The sequence below is a fragment of the Canis lupus genome, chromosome 11, assembly GCF_003254725.2.
Source record: "Canis lupus dingo isolate Sandy chromosome 11, ASM325472v2, whole genome shotgun sequence".
NCBI classification, from domain to species: domain Eukaryota; kingdom Metazoa; phylum Chordata; class Mammalia; order Carnivora; family Canidae; genus Canis; species Canis lupus.
Genome location: NC_064253.1, coordinates 17889688 through 17911687, shown reverse-complemented (window position 1 = coordinate 17911687; position 22000 = coordinate 17889688). Strand labels below are relative to the sequence as shown.

At 36.5% G+C, this 22000-nt stretch overlaps 1 long non-coding RNA gene across 3 annotated transcripts; it reads right to left on the bottom strand.

The window, feature by feature from the left end:
- Positions 1 to 2364: 2364 nt before the first annotated feature.
- On the bottom strand, positions 2365 to 21947 carry LOC112650501 (uncharacterized). 3 transcript variants are annotated; one of them, XR_004803717.2, is made up of 6 exons: positions 21840 to 21947; positions 18527 to 18866; positions 14065 to 14291; positions 6700 to 6785; positions 3583 to 3664; positions 2365 to 2503 (listed from the first exon to the last, which is right to left on the bottom strand). It is a non-coding gene; the product is annotated as an uncharacterized LOC112650501 (long non-coding RNA). The 3 variants fall into 3 exon arrangements; XR_003130241.3 differs by lacking the exon at positions 6700 to 6785; XR_007413957.1 differs by lacking the exon at positions 6700 to 6785 and having other exon boundaries at positions 18527 to 18836.
- Positions 21948 to 22000: the final 53 nt, after the last annotated feature.

The following is a 22000-nucleotide window of genomic DNA, read 5'->3' as shown; positions in this document are numbered from 1 at the left end:
GCCCACTCCGCCCCGCCCAGGTCCGTGCGCGCCCCGCGCCTCGCGTTTGCGGCGCTTTTCGCGGTTCTCTCAGCGCCGCGGCTCGGTGGCTCCCCGCTCTCCGCTCGGGTCCCGCTCGCTGCTGCGGAGACCCTCCGTCCCATCCTAGCGCCCCACCTCCCGGCCTTTCCACCTTCCCAGGCCCACCTGCACCCTTCGCCCAAGCGCCACTGTCACCCGGTGTCTCTCCTAAGACAACCTCAGAGGCATTGGGAACCTCCTCTGACAGATCGCGGGGAGTGGGCATTCAGTCCCCAAAGAATAGAGAAATCCCACGTCCCCCACCTGTTGACTGCCCGCCGGGCTCCTGTCTAAGAAGAAGCGACAATCATGAACTGTTTTCAACCTCGGTCAAGCCTGATTCGGTAAGACTGGCAGATGGTGGAGAAACGTGAACAAATGATAGAGCCAAGAACCAAAGATTCCATTTAAGAAAATGCCTACACCCCCCCTCCCGCCCCAAATAAGTGAGGTTCATCAGAAAATATAATAGAAAATATGATTTTTATTCTTGTCTCTAAACTTTTATTTTCTGAGGCAATGACAGGTAATGTTTCTACTCGTCCGATTAGGGGAAAACATCTTCGGTGACGGAATCTGAAAGAAAATTAAATTGTATTGGCCAAAATTACTGAAAGTTGCATTATGAAGAAATTAACCTGAGGAAGGGGGCATTTAAAAAAAAAAAAAAAAGTTCTCCCTAGAAGTTGTGAATCTAACTAATAGTCTGAGGTGCGTTTGGCTTTCCAAAGTCTTTCCTCTTCAAATTTCGGTCTTCTGTTTTGTGCATCAAATGCAAAGGGATGGTATTGAGTAGCATTAGACATAGGGCTGGATGCAGCCAGGTGCTGGCAGCATCCCTGGAACAGCAGGCCTGCCCGGGGCCCGCGGAGGAGTGGTTCTTTCCACACCAGCCACTGGCTGTGCATGAGCACGTCTGACTAAACGTTTCATCCACTAGACAATGAAGCTGCTTTTCCATGTCGCCGTCTTGCCCAGAAACACTTGGGAATACAGGTTATTGGGCTCTTTCTCAAAGTTTCATTGTAGTTAGAATACAAAACTATTGAACAATCCCCTTCAGATTTAAGAAGAGATCCTCCTAAGAATTTTTTGACTTTCTAAGAGTGCTGTTCAATACAACTCTCCCTATCATGGAAATTTTATTTATCTGTCTCTTCATTAAGGCCTCCGCTCACCGTGTATGACTGTTGAGCACTTGAAGTGTGGCTAATAAAATTGAGGGAATGAATGTTCCCACTTATTTTACCTTGATTTTTATTTAAATAGCCCCCATGTGACTGCCATGTTGAGCAACACATTTCCGGAGAAAATCCACAACATGTAGTACTATTACATATCATCAAGTGTGAAGAACACCTACACGCCGGCATACTCTCCCCTGCCATATGGGGGGGGGGGGGGTTCATTCTAAATGAGTGCCGTTCTTTTAGTAGATCTACAAAACCATTACTTCTCGTTGACCACAAATAACCCACTTATCAACTGTTTTAATATTTTGAGATAAGGTTAACTTTATTCATTTATTCAATAAATATGTACTAGAGATTAAGCATGAGGGTGAAGTCTCTGGACATGGAAATATCAACAAGATATTCACTGCCACATATCATGAAGTTTACAGTGCAGTGGGGAAGACAGACACTAAGCACCACATCACAAATTGAATTATCACGGTGGTGACAAATGATATGAAAGGAAAATACTTGGAAAGTAATTTATTCTGGAACTCAGGGAAAGTACTTGGAGACATCGAAGTAAAATGAAAAGTATTGAAATGATGTTCCATCCTGGCTAAGTGACCTTGGGAAAATCATTTAAATTGTCTGAGCTTTAAATTTCTAATCTGCGAGTACATTTCTGTGAGGATTTATTAAGATTATTATATAGAAGTGCTTAGCGCAGTGTCTAGCTCATTGTAGGCACTCAGGAAGTGTTGATTGCTCTCATTTTCTAAACTTTCATGATAAAATGCCTTAGATATCACTCTCCTTATTTTTAATGATATTTATCCTTTGATTTATTTAACACATACTTAGTTAGTGTGTACCAAAAGCCAAGCACTATTCTAGAGAGACAGCATTAAACAAAACACAGCTCCTGACTTTATGGGGATTATTCTACTAAGGAGGAATTACACACACTCAAATACATATAATGTGCTAGCTGATACAAGTTTAAAAAAAATAGAGATAGTGGGTATGTACAAGTGTTAGATGAGACCATCTTTGATTGACTGTTCAGAGAAGTTCTTTCTGATAATCTTAGCACAGAACAGAAAAAAAAAAGTGATGAGACTATCTGAGTGAAGATTATCTAGGAGGAGAGAATAGCTGACACAAAGGCTTGAGATATACGTGGATTATAATGAGGAACAGCAAAGAAGCCAATGTGGGTTGCAGATGGGAGGGAGCTGGTGACTTGCTGGTCATTGAGGCTAGTGCTGTTCAACAGAATTAGAATGTGAGTCAGAAATGTAAGACATGTAATATAACTTCTTTCTTGTACATACCATACATTTTTTTAAAATGGGTGAATTCAATTTATTTATTTTTTAGGTGAATTCAATTTAAATAACATATCTTATTCAACTCAATATATCCAAAATATTATCATTGCAACTATGTATATAATATATAAATAATAATATAAAATTATTACTTGGTCTACATTCTTTGTATCAGTACTAAGTTTTCCAAATCCATTGTGTATTTTACACACTATAGCACATCTCAAGTCAAACTAGCTACATTTCAAATGTTCAAGAGGCACGTGTAACTAGTGTCTACCACACTGGGCAGTACATATTGAGCCTTACAGACATTTGTAAAGGCTTGGACTTTTGTTCTGAGTGACAATGAAGGTGTTGAGTAGAGCGGTGGTATGGTTTTTATTTATTTATGTTTTACAAGGACCATTCTAGCTGCTGTGGGAAGAAGAAGCTAGCAAGGGACAAGGATAAAAGCAGGGAAAGCATTTAAAGCATTATTGAGGTGACCTCCATGACTTCTTCCCACACAGTGTCTATGTCTCTTCCTCATTTGTATGAGTAGAGGTATTGAGAAGGTTTTTCCTAAAAGTTTAATTTCGTATATATTGACATTTCCGTTAGCTATTTATGTGGTATTTCCCAAGGTCAGTGAAGTAATTTTCTCATACTCACTTTAATTTTGAAGATACATGAGTTGCCAGGTAGCTAATTTGCTGGGAAATCTCCACAAAGGACTAAGGGTTTGTTTGTTTTTTTTTATTAGAACAAAGAATAATATATTCTAGGAAGAAGCTTTAAAAACAGTATTTGGACAAGAAGGGTGTTAGTTGACAAATGTGTATGGAAACTTCTTATCATGGAATGAAATTAAACATGCCAAATGTATACTAAAATATAGCCAGATCGGAGTACATTATTGGAAGAACGCATATAAAAGTGTAGGTAATTCTAATACCGCTGGCCAAATATGTTGATAGGATTGCTGTTCTTAGCCAAACAAGAATATTTCAATAGATATGCTTGTGAACCACCTGATAAAATCTCTGTGAAGCAGCTCAGCAGATGGTAGGGAAAACAGTAACAACAAATGCTTCTTAAAATTATGGTATTTTCCTGAAAAAAAAAAAGTACAAAACTGATTCTCTGTCCTCTCAATCCATTAACAATTTCAACTACCCCGAAATCAAGTCAGGCACACTTACAGACAGTCATTAGGCAGACTTCTGTGAAGGTATTGCATTGAGTGAATTGATTGGAAAGAATTAGCAACAACTTCAAAATCACAGAAAAGGGCAGAGATGCTTTTAAAAGGGTGGATATCATAGTTGGCTCAGGTATGAAAGTTAAAGGTAAATATTTAAGCATATGGTTAAGCATACACTTGTACTACAAGGTGCAAGCAAGTTTAGGCTAGTACTGACACTTTGATTTAGTATTTTACTGTAATCTTTAGAATATTATCATTTTTTCTTGACAGACCAAGGCCCAGTTGATTTCATTTGTGTGAAGCAACTGTGGCATCTAGTGGCTAATAATCATAATGTAATTCGGTTTGTTTCAAAGGGGTAGATTGTGTTTAATGGCATTTTTGACATCCCCTATCGATAGCTAGAGGAATCTCAATAAATAGGAAATTAAAGATAGACCCCTAATAAGATGACCATTTAATTTTATGTTTATTTCCTCAGAAATCATCACATGAGGGAATGATAGTTCATATACTGAAATGTGAAAAGGTAATTATTTAAAGCACATTATAAAACTATGTATGTTTTACAGCCTAATTCTAACTTACATTTAATAAAAATGAAAATGTTGTGGGGTGTTTTTTTTTTTTATGCTGACTAGATAGTTGATGCTACTAAGGAATTATTAATTCCTTTTTTTAGATATGATAATGGTATAGTGGCTATGTTTCCAAAGAAAGCCCTTATTTTTTCAGAATTACATACTGAACTCTCTGTAGATGAGCTGGTGTGATGTCTGGAAATCAAATAATATAGGCTTGAGGAAAGTGCTAAGTGGATGACAATGTGTGTGGAGCCTGAATGACCAGGTATTGATAACTGGGCTGGGAGATTAGTTTGGGGTAGACTTGGAATTCTCTGTAATAAAACACTTAAAGGAAATATTTTGTTTAAGAGCAGCATATATAGGGCAGCCTGGGTGGCTCAGCGGTTTAGTGCTGCCTTCAGCCCAGGATCTGATCCTGGAGACCTGGGATCGAGTCACACGTCAGGCTCCCTGTGTGGAACCTGCTTCTTCCTCTGCCTGTGTCTCTGCCAATCTCTCTCTCTCTCTCTCTCTCTGTGTCTCATGAATAAATAAATAAAATCTCAAAAAAAAAGAGCAGCACGTATATAACTTTCATTTCCTACATATTTATCTCAGCATAAGATAGTCCCTTTGTCCAAACCATCAACATGTTTTGAGAAGAAAATAAGACTCTTGCTGTCACTTAAGAAAGATAAAAAAGAAAGAAAGAAAGAAAGAAAGAAAGAAAGAAAGAAAGAAAGAAAGAAAGAAAGAAAGAAAGATTGATTCAAGAGGTGACCATATAGAATTAAAACTTCTTCTTCCATTGCCCCTGGGATCCATCATAGTCTCTTAGATGTAAGCAAAACACCTAATCAAGCTTTAACAAATAAAGAGGCACTATTTATGATGAGGACTTTTTTTTTTTAAGCAGTAGTAATCTGTGATTAGGTAGTGATCTATAAAATCTTCAGAGAGCTCCTAATCACTAATATGAATTTATTCTAAAAGGTTTTTTAAATTTTCTCCTTTCACTACTCTTCAAAATATTAACATGCTCCAATTCGATATTTGTAATCCATCAAAAATTTAAAATGCACATGCCACCTTCCTTCCTGTTTAATTTTTTAAAACCCTACAAATTACATGGTGTCTTTTCTTCTCCTACAGATCACAGCTGAAAAGAAATATTGAAAAGAAATATCATATGATCTACATATGTAATACAAATTTTTCTAGGAGCCACATTCTAAAAAATAAAAACAAGTGCCATGAATATTAATAATATACTTTATTTTACCCAGTACATCCAGTTCTGACTTAAGTCTTAAAGCTCATTTTTGATTAACAAAGAGACAAATGGATTTCAGAACATGGACAGGATTTATTTTGCTGCTTTCTTAAGTATCAATATACAAATAAATTGCATATGGATACATGAATACAATATATACATATGCATGTGGGTACAGATATATATACCGTTTATTTGTTTACAGCCATACTACCACTACAGAATAAGCATAAGGGGAGAGATTAGGGGGATTTTTCTACCATGCCTCAATTTCAGGATATTTTACTAAGATGAAAGAGAGGTTAAATATAGCATCTCTCAACCCACTGTCATTGCATTTTGAGAGAGTGAGGCAGGTAGAGTTTTAATTCACTCTAAGACTGCTGGATCCAGTAGTGGATTTTTATTTAAATTCAATGAGCTAACAATGACACAAGCTCTCAATAGTTTTGAAACTCAGATTTTATATATTTCAATAAAATATTAGCAGTGTGAGGGCAGAGCTTTTATTTTCTGCCACTCTTTATGGTTGTTTTTATTTTAGAAAATATACTTATGTTCACAAAATATTTTTCATGTTAATATATAGGTTTGTTACTTTTGTATGAGTTAATATTGAATTTTTTTCTAATTTTTAACTTCTAATACTCTAAAATACTTGGGATCTTCATTGATGTTTAAGACCATAAGGGAGTCCCAAGAACAAAACATTTGAGAAAAATGTCTAGAGAAATAGCTTCATTTATTTTTTTTCTCTTGGAAATAGCACAACAATTATTTTTTAGGAGGAATAATTAAGAGACTGCCTTCCATCTGATAGAACACTGACTCTAATAATTTGGGATGACATGAGAGTGGCTATCATTGAATTTGTATTTTTGAAGCTTTGACGTGCTTCTAAGTATACTATTGCCTCCATGTGTTCAGATTCATACATACTACATTCTGGAATCCAGTGCCTCAGCTTTTTTTTTTTTCTTTCTTTCTTTTAAATGTGTTGCTATTGGAATAAAATGTCAAGAATGAATATTTCAAGACAATTTAAATCATTTAGACATTTCAAATTCTAATTGGTATCAAATAACAATTAGTAACTTACACAAATTTGGGAGTACATTTTTTACTTCATTTCACTGCTATACATAGAACAATACACCATTCCGAAGCTCTAACCATTTCGTGTTACTGTGCCAAAAAGAAAATGTCTCAGTAAGTTAATTCTAGAGGTGGAGAATCATAAAATTTAGTGAGGAGAGAGGAAGATAACATTGCCATACCAATAAAGTTGAAGGTGCAATTATTTGCCCTTTGAAGCCAATTTTAGCTCTAGGAATAGACAAAATGTAAAATCCAAATAAAATTGCATGAACTAATTGAAAAAGGCAAATTGGCTTTCATAAATGAAATAAATGGTCGTCGTTTGCAAGTTGCTATAGGAATTGTGTTCTGGATACAAAATATGAGTTCGGGGAGAGGAGGGCTAGTACCTGGTGGTACTTTCTCTTATTGGGTCCCCGTGGCCTTACCTCTGAAACTTCAATGGGCAGAAAAAGGACTAGAAGAAGTCTCAAGAGAAGACTAAGAGCAAATGTTAGCCTTATAGCTAAATGATTTTCCAGCAGTGTTTTCTGCTTTCATCTCCCAACTGGGCACAAAGAGATTCAAAAGGAGGCATTGCTGAAGCACACCCAAGACCTAAGCGAGGGGTGGAGCACTGAATTTTTAAGACCTTTGCTACAGTTCTGCTTACCACACCCTTCATACAACACCACACTTTCCTCTTCCAAACTGCACTTCCCACGTCTACCTTTACAGAAAACGGACAGAAATAGTCACAGTACCATCTGAACCACATTAAAATTAAATTTAGGTTTTAGCATTAGCAGCATAGAATTGGGACTCCAGGACAGGATAAAGCTATCAGAGTCAGATCAAATCTTCTCATAGGCATATAGAACCCAACTGGCCATGACATCTTACAAATAATTAAAACTTTGGCACCTAGGTCAGTGTATCTCAAAGTAGGATCCTCAGGACTCCTGTGTATTTCTAAGGTTTTAATGTGCATAGCTATTAATAGTAAATCTGGAGTTCTTCTGAAATCAGAATTGCTGAAGGGGCCAGGAATCCATATGTATAACAAGACACTTGAGCATTTGTTAAACATACTAAAGTTTGTAGCCTACTATTCTAATCTTTCTTGATAAATGGGATAATTCAAAGTCCTAAGAACATACATTAAATTAAACAAATTAACATAAAGAACAGAATTGTTGGGATCCCTGGGTGGCGCAGCGGTTTGGCGCCTGCCTTTGGCCCAGGGCGTGATCCTGGAGACCTGGGATCGAATCCCACATCGGGCTCCCGGTGCATGGAGCCTGCTTCTCCCTCTGCCTGTGTCTCTGCGCCTCTCTCTCTCTCTCTGTGACTATCATAAATTTAAAAAAAAAAAAATCAAAAGAACAGAATTGTTATACCTGTTTACTGACATTTGTCACACACACACACACACACACACACACACAAAACATGAATATATGGCTGAAACTCTAGGTTCTTCAGCCCCAAATGATGGAATAACCCTTATTCACTTACTTTTTACAAACTGAATGTAAACTAGTTTGCATTCCCCAAGAAGCAGACTCCAAGGTAAAAATTTGAGAGTAAGTGTTTTATTTGGAAAGTGATCCTAGGGAATACCCATGGGAGAGTGGAGAAGTGAAGGGATGAAGGGGAAGAGAGGAAACCAATAAAGGGTAAATTCAGAAGTCAGTTGCCCCTGTGGAAAGCTCAACTTTAATTCCACTTAGGAAACTCTTGCAGTCAATGTAGGCCATAGGCCTCAGGCTTATCCCATGGGAAAAGCAAACAAACTGGGTGTATTTATATACTAACTTCTGTCTGTCATTGATGAAGGGCTGCTCCCAGGGGACACATTCCCCAGCACTTCAAGCCTGCCTGTTGGACAGTTTGAAAAAACTGTTCAGCAAAGAGTTAAAGAGGTTAAGAGTTAGAAGACGAATCATTGGCAAGGATGGAAGTGGTAAAGGCAAGGAGATGTGGGCAGGACTCTGGCATCCTCTGCTCTAAGCCACAAATTAAAGTGATATTCACTCCCAATGCCAGATTTTTGGACTTTCTATATTACAATAGACACAATCCACGTGAGTAACAATACACCAAGTAATATTTTCAAAAGTATGATTTGCAAATTTAGATTTCTTTTAACTGAGGAATGTATGTTATATAAACAATCTTATGGAGCTATTGGAGTTGCTGATGTTTTCCTGTTACTCTCCTCTGCTGAATTACTAGAATTCTTGGTGGAGGGCCATTTTATTGTGTCTTAGTTTTGAGAATTCCCTTTGGCTATCTTTTAAAAACATTTTGCAAGGGAAATTTTCAAACATATACAAAGTACATGGACTAAAACCTGTTGAACCTATCTCCCAGCTTCAGCACTTTTTAACTCAATCAATCTTGTTTTATCTGTGTCTTTACCTACTTAGCTTCTGATGGAATTTTTTAAAGCAAACTACAGACACTATTTATCCATAAACATTTTAATATATAGCTCTAAAATGTAAAAACTTTAAAAATGCAATCACTTTATCTAAATTCAAAAATTATCCCTTAATATCATCAAATAATTGTTCAAATTGTCAACAGTCCTACCAATTGCATTTTTACACTTCTATTTTTTAATTATCAATATTGTTTTATATGTCTCTCATGCTTCTTCTTTTTTTTTTAGAAAGCGTGAGAGCACAAGGGAGAGGCAGAAGGATATAGAGAGAGAGAGAATTCTAAGCAGGCTCCATGCCCAGCGCAAAGCCAGACTCAGAGCTTGATATCCTGAAATCATGACATGGCCAAAATTAAGAGTTGGACACTTAACTCTTAATTTAAGAGTTAAGGTGCCACCCAGGCACCTCTCAAGCTTCTTTAATAAGTTCTGCCTTTATCTCTTATTTTCCTTGTATTATATATATATATATATATATATATATATATATATATATATATATTTTTTTTTTTTTTTTAAGCGGATCATTTGCCTTATAGGGTTTCCTACCATCTGGATTCTGTAGATTCCATTCCTACAGTGTCATTTAACATGCTTCTCTGTTTTCTGTATGTCCTGGGAATAGGTAAATTGGTATTATGACCTAGAGAATTTCCAGATACAAATTCACTTCTTTTTTTAAACAAAATTACTCAATAGATGATATTGTGTTCTTTCAGTAAGAGACCCAAAATATTCGTATTTCTGACATAAGCTGCTGTTGATAATGAATTCCTAGATTTGTTAATTCATCAGAAGTTACAAATGGTAATAATTATAATTCACCATTGTTTCTTCCTTTGTTAACTAGAATACTTCTATGAGGAGAAAACTTATCTCATGGTACAACCTGCTGGTAAAGACAGCACAAATGGTTCTTTATCTTTAATTTTTGATGATCCAGAGATTTTAAAATATGGTTGAACATTAAAGATATCTATCCTCAGTTCCTTAGAAGGTCTTGCTTGGTAAAACTAACTGAATAATCCAAAAACAGAAGCTTGTTCCTCCCAGAAGCAATCTCATTTTCTGCTACTAAATTTTAATCATCACTAATATTCTAATCTCTACATCACGACATAAAGTTGTGGCTATGAGAAGAAAAAGTTGCTATATTTTTCTATTTTTGCCTTTTATTGTATTTTTTTACCTTTTTATTCATTAAATTGCATTTACTGGGAGGGTATTATGCTGAGTGAAGTAAGTCAATCGGAGAAGGACAAACATTATATGATTTCATTCATACGGGGAATATAAAAAATAGTGAAAGGGATTATAGGGGAAAGGAGAGAAAATGAGTGGGAAATATCAGAGAGGATGACAGAACATGAGAGATCCCTAACTCTGGGAAATGAACAAAGGGTTGTGGAAGGGGAAGTGGGTAGGGGGATGGGGTGACTGGGTGACGGGCACTGAGGGGGGCACTTGATAGGATGAGCACTGGGTGTTATACTATATGTTGGCAAATCGAACTCCAATAAAAAATATACCAAAAAAATTGCATTTACTGAACTTTTAAAATTTGGAAGCAAATAGGCCGGGATTTTATAAGAGTAGGAACTGAAATTTTACCTATGTGTATCTATTTCCTAGCCATCTGGTATCTCTGGTTTACTATATAGGAAATCATAAAAGAATTATGAGAAATTTTCCTTTGCATACAAGTTAGGTTTAGTAAGTATGCTCTGAGGAATTAAAAACATGCTAAACCTGGTTCTTTTATACAGTGAATGTTTATGTAGTTGTATTCAGTGTGGTTTTGTCATCACTTATGGCTTGGGGTCTTTTGATGTTTGGGACTCTTCTGAAGTTTTCATTAACAATCCAACAACAACAACAACAACAACAACAACAACAACAATCCTGCAACATAAGGCACCTAGAGGCCCCCGATGCACTTCATGCACTTCTCCTAGTACTACCACACTACCAATGAGCCTTCCACAAGAAATTCAATTATGCTATTTCTTCACCTAAAAAAATGAATAATACTGGGCTAGCACAGAGGTTGGCCAACTACAGCCCATGGGCCATTATCCAACCCACCACCTTTTTCTGGTGGTTTCTAAATTAAAGAATGATTTGTGAATTTTAAAAATGGTTTTACATTTAAAAAATTATGTAACTACATAATATCCTCAGTTTTTGTCTCTTGACTTGCAAAGCATAAATATTTAGTATTTGGCCCTTGCAGAAAATGTTCAATCACCCCTTGGACACAGCTGTGATTTTCAAACTATCTTCAATTACAGAACTTTAAAGAGAGAGGGAGAAAATCTTATTCCCAAACCCTTTGCTGAAAACAAATAACTATATATTTATTTAAATTAATTAAAAATTTTTAATAATTGCTTGCTAAAAAATTCAATCAGGAACAATGGGGCTGCTTTAATGAACATGAGAGACTAAAGGAAGGAACGATAATTTTGACATTGGAGATTGTAGATGACAATTAGTCTTAGAGAGGATTTAGCCTGCAATTTATTCCTGTGGATTTTTTTTGTTAGATGATTTCAAAAATAAAGTCCTGTTTTGAGCAGATAAGTGGTTATTATTAGTAGCAATTTTTTAACAGTTCACCTTGCAAACTCAGGACACTCTGAAGTTAAACTAATCCTAATTCTTAAAAGAGAATTAGGAAATTTTGATTTTACTTGCAATATCCAAAAAAAAAAAAAAAAAAAAAACCTCCTCATAATCAAAATATAGCAATCAGAGAGAAGCACCAACAATTTGGAATGGGAGATAAAGCTGTCTATGTATTTTAACACCTGCGGTGTTTTCCTGTCCTTGTACCAATGACAACCATGCAGTGAAAAACAGACAGAGCAGATGATTTTGCTGCTGCAATTTTATGTGAGTGGACATAAGCAAATTTGAATTTTAAGGAGAGTGGAGAAGAACAGCAACCTTCTTGTTCTAGGGTTGCTTAACAAAATGTTTAGGTATGTGCACAAATACAACAGTTGAAGCTTTATGCTAAAGTTCAAGCAAAACGAAACCAGGTAATTTACAATCACAGGCTGAAGTTAGTACAAAAACTGAAGTTACATTCTTGAGAGATTAGATTAGAAAATAAACTGAAAATTGGGTCAAATAAAAATTACTCTTGATCCCTTATTTAACTATATAGTAGATTATACGTGATCTTGAATATATATCCCTGTATGATGTATCTGATGCATCTGAGGTCTGAGGAAGTTGAAGTCTGAGGAAGTTGAACTAGACTAAGGAAAAGATTCTACTCATATATGATGACATTCTGCCTTTAAGATAACCTATCAAACCCTTGCAGTGACTACAGGGTAAGTGAAGAATTCTAAAATGCCCTTTGCTTTCAGGGTTTAATTTCTATATATATGTTTTAGATTTATTTATTTATTCATGAGAGACACACAGAGAGAGGCAGAGACACAGGCAGAGGGAGAGGCAGGCTCCCTGTGGGGAGCCCGATGCAGAACTTGATCCCAGGACCCTGGGATCATGCCCTGAGCTGAAGGCAGACACTCAACCACTGACCCACCTAGGCATCCCAGGGTTTAACTTCTATTGAAATACCTTAATAGCTTTACAAGTTGTTTTGTGGTTCAAGTGAATTAAACAAGATGAATAATCCCAGCATAAGATCTGGAACGCAGAAGGTGCTTCATAAATATTGCCTCTATTTAAATATAATTTATATATATGTATGTCTTTAAGCAAGTGATCAATAAATGTGTGGGCACGTGTGTATGCGTAAAAGAAACTGCGATAACAATTTGAAATAAGAGATAAAGGTGTCTATATATTTTTCAACACATTCAGTGTTACAACATACACACACACACACACAGAAGTGTAAACAAAATTTGATCACTTTCTCTGGTCTTTCTGAGGCAGCATTTGTTATTCCACCGATCATTTAGCCCTCTATTCATTTATTCAACAATGATTGCCTAAGCAACTTCTATATGGTGATGTCCTAGGTATAATAAAGCAAACCAAATTCCCTTGCCCTTGTCTTGAGAGTGTACATATTGGTTGGAGGTGGCAGGCAATAAAATAAAACACAACATTCAACTGCATAGTATGTAAGATAGTGAGACAATGTATGAATACCAGAATCAGGGAAGAGGATTAGGGACTTAGAGACAGGGAGGCAATTTTTAAATACAGTGGTCAGGAAGGGTCTCATTCAGAAGATAGCATATGAGCAAATATTTGAAGGAGGTGAGGAAGCAAAATACAGTGATGCCTATGGAGAGAGGATTGCAGGCAGAGGGGAGCAAGGGTGATATGTCCTAGGACCAGCGAGGAGACTAGGGTATGAACAAAAGGAAGGTGGTAAAAGATGAGGTTATAAAGGTAAGGGATGTTCCTGTAGCACCTGTTGGCCAATGTAAGGCTTTCACCTAGAGTAGGATGGGAAGCTATTGTAGATGTTGAATAGAGGAGGGCAGTAAGATCACCTACATTAAACACATTCCTCCAGGATGGGGCTCGTGGAGTCACATCTTACATGAAAGTTAGGATCTCAAATTAAGTTGTAATTGACACACCAAATACATACCCACCAAATACATACATACCAAATGTATCCCTTCACAACATAACTCTTTTAGTTTCTTTTTTTATTAGAATGTTTAAAATAGCAAAAATAAACAAACAAACAAAACACAAACCCCACACTATCTTTAAATGAAAAAACAATCAAATATTTTGAAAAGCCATCAAGCCTCTCTATGGACCCACAGAATATAGACTGATGATTTCTGAGCTAGATGAGTTTAAAGACTCCCAATATCAAAATTCTCCACATCCCTCAGTTTCAGAAGAGACAGTAGCCTCTCACTTTCTAGCTGTAGGTATTTTTGCCCGACTTCCTTAACTATTCTCCAACAGTTTTTAAATTCTGCTTACCCCACTAATGGAGTCTCCTCATTCCTTCATCCAGCTGCTGTTTATGGATCCTGCTGGCATCCATTTCAGGCATAATCACTACCTCACAGGAGCTGAGATGTGTTTGATTAGCTGTACTTCAAGATGGCTAGAGGTAATGAGACTTTCTTGTCATGTGACACATTATTTCAGAGGTGAAACACTGATGAACCTGTATATAATTCAAGCTGTAGATCCTGGTGATATGCCTATGACAGAACAGTAATTTTAAAACAAAGGTTTGTGTTGATTCCTCCTATTTCAAGTTGGTAGCCAGGCCATTTGTATTTCTTTGCTCTGGGACTTTTCACAGAGCTGGAAGTAGAATCATCTCAAGGACAACAGCCCTTCCTATCTTTTATAGAGTATTAGCTCATGGATGAGATCATTTGGCTGTCCCAGCAGATGAGGAGAGAAGGGAGAAGAGAAGAAGGCCATGGAGGCCAAAGAGAGAGGACATTTCCAGACTACGTGAAGGAGACTAAGACTTGGGGGTCCCATGACTACCCATAGGTAGCAGCCTCCAGGGAACCTGGACCCTAGACACGGTAGCTTCAGTCTCTACAAAAACCAAAGGCACCAAACAGAAGAGAAGTAGCAGCCACTGGACTGAAGGGGCTATTCTTAGTGGAAGGATGGCTGTATTGGCATAAAACACTACAAAACTATTACTTCGAGGAGATCAGAGATACTCAATGCTTTACACAACCTTTGTATTTTAGACAGCCATGCATAGGGTGCATAACCCAGTAATGTCTTAGATTTAATTTCTTAATATCTACTCCAAATGGAGGCTTGGAGATGGACTTAGGATGACTTAAAAAAATAAAGAAATATGATTTGCATGTATATGGAGTATATAAAGAGTATATAAAGTATATAAGTATATAAAGCAAACACAATTCCCCCTTCCTTAGGCAACAATGACTTTACAAATATTAAAAAATAAGTTCTTTTCCCTGATGACACTTCTGTATTACATAGAATGTTAATCAAGTACTAGCTGTTGCTTCAAGTCCTTGTAACTTCTAAACTTACTTCATTAAATATGCTTCTTAGCAATCACATTTATTCAACTAAAGAAAGTGAATAAAGCTGACATTCATCCAATAAAAATTTTTCACTCTGATTTTATGCCCTCAGGGAATGCAAGTTAAAGGATGCACAGGACATTAGAATATCTTTGAAAGATTAATTATCATCAAACACTGAAGGACTAAAGCCAGAGTAATGTCTAATTTCATCCATTCCAAAATATTTAATCTTTAAAAAATGAATACTTAGGTTGATGCCATGACATATAGGTCTAGGTTTTGAATTCTGTATGTTATTCCTCTGGTGGCAGTGCAGTTGGATACATAATTATCTTTAAAAGGTCTGATGGAGACACCTGGATGACTCCTGGGTGGTTAGGTGTCTGACTCTTGATTTTGGCTCAGGCATGGTCTAGTGGTTATAAGATCAATCCTCTCCCTCTCCCTCTGCCCCCCGCCCTACTTGTGTGCATGCTTTCTCTCTTCAGAAAACAATAAAACATAAAACAAAAAACAAAAGGCCTGATGACTTACACCTAATGTGAATTTGGGCAAGTTGTGTCAGTTTTAGTTTTTGTTATTTGAAAAAATGAAGATAACAATTTTTCTAAGGTTTTATGTGATGCATTTGTGATTTGTATATTTAGTCATTTCCATTCACAGGGTCTAAGGCCAATGTGCATTAATCCGTGGAACGGATTTTTTGGGCCGCCCAATATCCTTCTTCTATCCCTATCTGATCTTATACAGTAATCCTATTCAGCCTTTATGGTTTGGGTAGGGGTGACTAAGGGCTAACTGTTGTCCATAGCTGCCTTTAAAAGTCCTAACCACAATTAAACTTCAAGCGTGTGACCCAAACAAGACTAACTGTAACCCTCCCTAGGATTATTGCTAGAAAGGGTAGGAGAGATGCTCTCACTCCTCCATGATCTCTTGCTGCAGGGACCTGGTAACACCACAGTCATTTGTAGTCATCCTTCTAGATACACAGAGGCAGTCTGAGAGGGAAGAGAGGAAGCCAAAGGGTGATGAGGGAGACCCTGCTGTTCGTTAAGTGTCTGAATGCAGCATGTTTAGAAAACCACTTCTGGATTTTCAGGTTTGTGAGGCATTTTATGCCATTTTTCATAAGCTCATTTCCAATAAATTTCTGTCACTCATGAGTAATAGAATCTTCACTAGAATACTGTTAAGTGCACTCCAAAGTCAGACCATATGCAATGGAGCTTAGCTCTTTCACTTGCCAAGTTTGTGACCTCTTTAAGTGAAGAGTATTTATTGAGCGCTCGCACGCGCACGTGTATGTGTGTGTGTGTGTGTGTATTATAGTAGAATGTCTGGCCCATGATAAGTGCTCAGTAAATGCAAGCTATTATTATTATCACATTAAATAGTATATACACTCAAATTCCTGGGTAGGAATAGATGCATTTAAAACAACCAGGTAATAGTGCAGAAATTGGAAACAACACTGAAGCAAAGCAAAGGTAGAGAAAAATCTAAATTAAATTAAAAGGGAATTAAAGGGAATCAAAGAAAGATAAATCAAAGAAATTAAATTGGGGAATGAAAAGGAATCAAAGAATGATGAGGAAATTCTCAGCAAAAATTAGAACATAAAAAAAAGGTGAAGACATAAATTCTTGTGTTTGATGACACCAGCAGCATAAAATCCATGAATCAAAAGTTGCCAACCAGTGGCCCAGACATTCTATTTATTTTATTTTTTAAATGGAATATTTGATTCTGGCACTAAAACAAAAACTCTATGGATAGCAACAAACCAGCAGATATTCTAAACTGGCAGATTTTTTGTTAGCTATTTCAGTAACTTAGTCATAAATTTTCCTTAATTTTTTTCCTCAGGGTGTTGTTAACAGAATTATATAAAACTTGAATATTAAGTTTCCAGTTTCCTGAGGATTTTATACACAAAGAGCAGACATTTCTACAGACATGGTATAACAGATATTTAATGGAATGTGGTTCCAGTTGGAGGCTTTTAATTAGTGTATAAAGCAAATAAAATGATAATGCTTTAAAATCAAATTATTCTGTATTAAAATGAGAAATAAATTATATGGCAGCAATTATTAAAATGATAATTTGTATTAAAATGTTGTCTCATTTTTAATATAGCTAGTCAATTCCTAGGCTTAAACCAAATGTAAAAATGTAAGCTGGGTGAAAAATAATGCAATGTAAAAAAGATTAAAACCTCAAACTTTCTAACTATAGCATGTATTTTTTCATAGATGTTAACTTATAAATGCAACTACTTATTCTGTGAATATTGGCCTTTTATAAATAATAAGATAATTTTTATTAGTTTTTCTCTAACATGAATCCAGTAAGAATGCTCTAGAATAGAAATATAGCAAAATATCACAAAAGACTGAAAATTGTACAATTTTACATAAAATAAGTGAACCTATTTGACTATTATTAGAACTAATTGCTTCTTACGATATAATGTCAACATTGCCAAGTAATTAAAAGAAATACTGAAACAGTATAATCCCTACATTTATCTATTTGGAGTTCTGTCTCCAAAATGCTTGTGACTTAGATTATATATAATTATATGCCTACGGCTCCTATCACCAAGCTCTTTTAAATCAACAGATAATTATTGTGAAATTAAATTCACACATACGCTACACAGATGTCCAAAGAATGCAAGCATTCATTATTATCTGTAGCTCTTCTAAACCATCCACAAGGAAAAACAGGCACTGGAATTGGAGGAAAATTTTAACAATAGCTTGTTATTTTTTGTTTTGCTCAATGTCTTTCAATTTAAAATATCTCTACTGCATTAATACTCTCTCAATCCACAGTTAAACCTACTTCAGGGATCATTATCCCTTTCACTTTCCTCTTGAAATTGAAGTCAGGGTATAGGAGAGACTTGGGACATGAAACTTGGGACTATAGGAGTCCTTGAGACATGGGGCACAGTTTGTGTGGTCCTTGTATCTGCCTTTGTTGTACAGAGCCATTACACACCACACCACCTTTTTCTTCTCCCCCCACCCCCCTATCATGGAGAGGGGTCAGCCTGTCTGTGGTCTACCAAGGAGGTTTTTTTTTTAAGATTTTATTTATTTATTCATTAGAGACACACAGAGAGAGGCAAAGACATAGGCAGAGGGAGAAGCAGGCTCCATGCAAGAAGCCTGATGTGGGACTCGAGCCCAGGATCCTGGGATCACGCCCTGGGCCAAAGGAAGATGCTCAACCATTTGAGCCACCCAGGCATCCCTCTACCAAGATTTTGAATAGAAAACAAGGTAAAGCTATTCTGTTTTGTACTTTCTGGAGAACATGCTAATATATACCTCCATAATTACTGGAACACAAGCCTGGAAAAAGGGAAGTGAGAACACAGAACACAGGACACACACCTTTACTTCCATGATGGCAGTGGCCTTCTTCCCCCAATTCAAGGTCAAACAGGAAGTCTCTCTGTCTCCCCTCTATATGATAAGGACTGCCTCACTTTACTCTGTTTTTGTTCTATTCTTGGCTTATGATAAAATTCTGTGAGCTGATCAATGAAGTTTGGCCCCAGATATGTTAATGAAATCCTCTTCTTCACAAAGCCTGTGTCTCAAGTTTATTTTTACATTTTTGTCTCAGAAATCCCATTTTGACATGAAATGCTAAATGTTGACTCCATCTTCCTCTTGGCATCCTTCCCATAACAACTGAACTCTGTCATTAAAAAAAAAAAAAAAAAAATGCCTGTAGAAGATGAAGGGAGAAGAATCACATAAAAGGAATTTTTAAAAGGATAAAAATACACTAATTATTTAAAAGTCTATTATTTACCTTTCAATCAGAATAAGCCAAGAGTTCCTTTATTCAGAAGTATTGAATTTCATTGTTAAGAACAATGGCAAAATCAGGTTAAATATGTCTAGTCATCATGAAGGTTTATGGAAAGGTATGGAAAATTATGTTGATTGTAATACAAATTTAACTGTATATAAACAGAAAAGGAAGAGAGTGAATGTATTTGGAGGATGTATGAGAGATTCTAGAACAATCTGAGCATTTTGGAAATGTAACTATCCCTTTATACTCTAGAAAATATTAGATAAAATGTACTCAATTATAACCCATTTTTAAGACATTATTTTCAACATTATAACTATTAGATCCAAAACTATAATTTAACTTGTTAAGCAAGTCTGAGGAAGGTACTCAAATGAGGAGGAATGTTGCCTGCAAAAATGAAAACGCCCATCAAACATGATGACTCTTTTTGTAATATTTGGGGGGAAAAAAAGTGGAGCAACTTGACTTTTTCCTTGAGGGGGTTCTCCCCATGCACCATCTCCTCCTTCCCTTTAGCATTTTATAAAAATATTGTGTAAAAGTTGGTTTTTAAGTAATACAGAATTCACTTGGCCCCGTGAGTGAATTTGAAGACTAATTAACATAGCACAGAAAGGGACAGTGTAGCTGTCTCCCAGAGATGGTTCAATGGGTACTGGAAGTTTGCTTCCCGTTCAGAGAAACAGAAGGACATTTCCATCTGTAAGAAGGAGAGTTGCATTGTTTTGGGTAGAAATAGGGAATTTCCAATTTTTATCTAAAGTTTGCCTATGGATACTGAGTAGTTTAGGTAGATTTGCTAGTTATTAAGCTATTCTCTCTCAGCTCCAATCCCATTCTTCCATATTCATTTTAAGAGAGTATGGCTGAAAGTCTACAAATCTCTTTGCTGCTTTGCACTGGCTCCCTATTATCTAGCTGATATCTGGCATTTGAGACAAACACTCAGAGCTTTAGGTGGAAAAATAAACTTGTTCCATCCTATTTGCCTTGTGTTTGCTTCCTAGCCCTATGAGCACCATCTTATAAGCAGTCTTTAAAAACATTTCCAACAAAGGAAGCTGTGTACCATTCTGCAGCAGTGTTTGCATCAATTTTATATTTTCCCCAACACTTAGAATCAGCTTCATCATACCACCTCTTACAAAGCCAGTCATCCCTTCTTCAGAGACCATGGTTCCAGCTCCATGGGGGCCCTCCAAATTTCTAATTTTAATTAATTTGCATCTCTTCACTTTGTTTCCCTAAATCTGGGAGTGATATTTGCTTTCCTGTGATACTGTAATATTCTTCTTTTCCTTTTCAGTTACTACATAAAAATTATTTACATTAAATTATCTCCTATTAAAATATAAATCCTTTCCTTTAAGATGTTAGATACAAATGATCACTTTTTATGATTTTCTATGTATGACTTTTCTTTTTCTTATTAAAATATTTGCTGTATTTTGGGGTGTGATATTCTGTATAATAGTAATGATATGTTGCAGACATTTTTTAAAGACATTACATATGGTGACTCACTCAACTAAAAAAAGAGGAAGAAAGAAACCCCTGGGTGACAGGTAGGTAATATTATAACTCTCATTTATAGGCAAGAAAACAGAGGCATTAAAAAAAAAATAGCTCATCTAAGATCACACAGCCATTAAGTGTTGGAGCTGGGATTCCAAACTTAAGACCTGTCAGAATATGGCTTTTAGCTGCCATAGGTGATAAATGTGTATTGGGTTCAAAAGTCATATCAATCAGAGTTCAGTGCAGAAAATAGAAACCCACCTAGATATCACAAGCAGCGAAGGATTTACTCTGAAGGGGACAGGTTTTTACAAATGCACTGGATGAACTAGAGGGGCAGAGGCTGTCAATGAACTTTTGAATTAGAAGTCACACCCTGATACTATAATTCAGAATTCAGAATCTAGTGCTGCCATTCACAGTTCAGGGGACGGTTGCTGTCACCCCATCACTCTACTTGAGACAGCTATGCTGAGGCAGGTACTTGACAATGGAATACTAATTCTCTTCATGCGCCACTTGTTCCAGTTTTCCTCTTTCCAGGACCACAACTAACATCAAATCCCTGTGCTCCAGATATAGGAGGCTGAGTAACAGGCCTCAGGGATGCCGACATCTCACTTTTCAGACTTTCTTTGAACAAACATCAATTCAAATCAGGCAGCACCAAAACAAGAATGATTAGGATCTGAGGACAAGGGCTAGGGAAATATTTTTATGTAGGAGTTGCAGAAGCAAAGCAAGGAAATTATTTGGCTATTGTTTAAATAGTTGCCTTATGTGGGAAAACTTAGTTGGTGGTTACTGATTGGGTGTTCTTAAATTTGTTTTAAGAATATGAAAGCATTTATAAGAATTGACTCTGGCTTAGGTTTCAGTGTTGCTTATATAGGCTACCAAGGCATTAGAGTCTCCTCAATCAAATGGCTTCTTTGTTCAATTTCTTTAACAATCCTAATTCTTTGGACCTTTGAATATATTATCTTATAGAAGGGAATTTGCAGATGTGATTAAAATGAAGTTCTTGAGATAGGGGGATTATCCAGAATGATCTGAGTGACCTTAATGTAGTCACAAGGGTCCTTATCAGAGGGTGGCAGTAAGGTCAGATTTAAAAAGAGATTCAAAGATGCTATACTGCTGGTTTTAAAAGTGGAGGATGGGATTCTGGGTCAAGGAATGCAAGCAGCCTCTAGAAGCTGGAAAAGGCAACTGATTCTTCCCTAGAGCCTATACCCAAAATGAATTACATGATTTTGCTAAATTTATATAAAGAAATCGAAGGAATGTGTGTGAAATGGCCCAACTAATGCTATGTCCCCTCCTTTCTGCTCCAGCACTTTAAAAATCCATCCTCACCTGGCTGCTTTCAGAGGAGGTCATTGCTGGGTCTTTAAGTAAGGCAAAGCCAGCTCATTAGAGAACTCAAGAGAGGTGGCCTCTGCTGAGAAAGGGAGTTCTGTGAGGTTTGTGGGCTCAGAATTCTTGGATTTATTCTACTCTCACCTAACCCCAACATT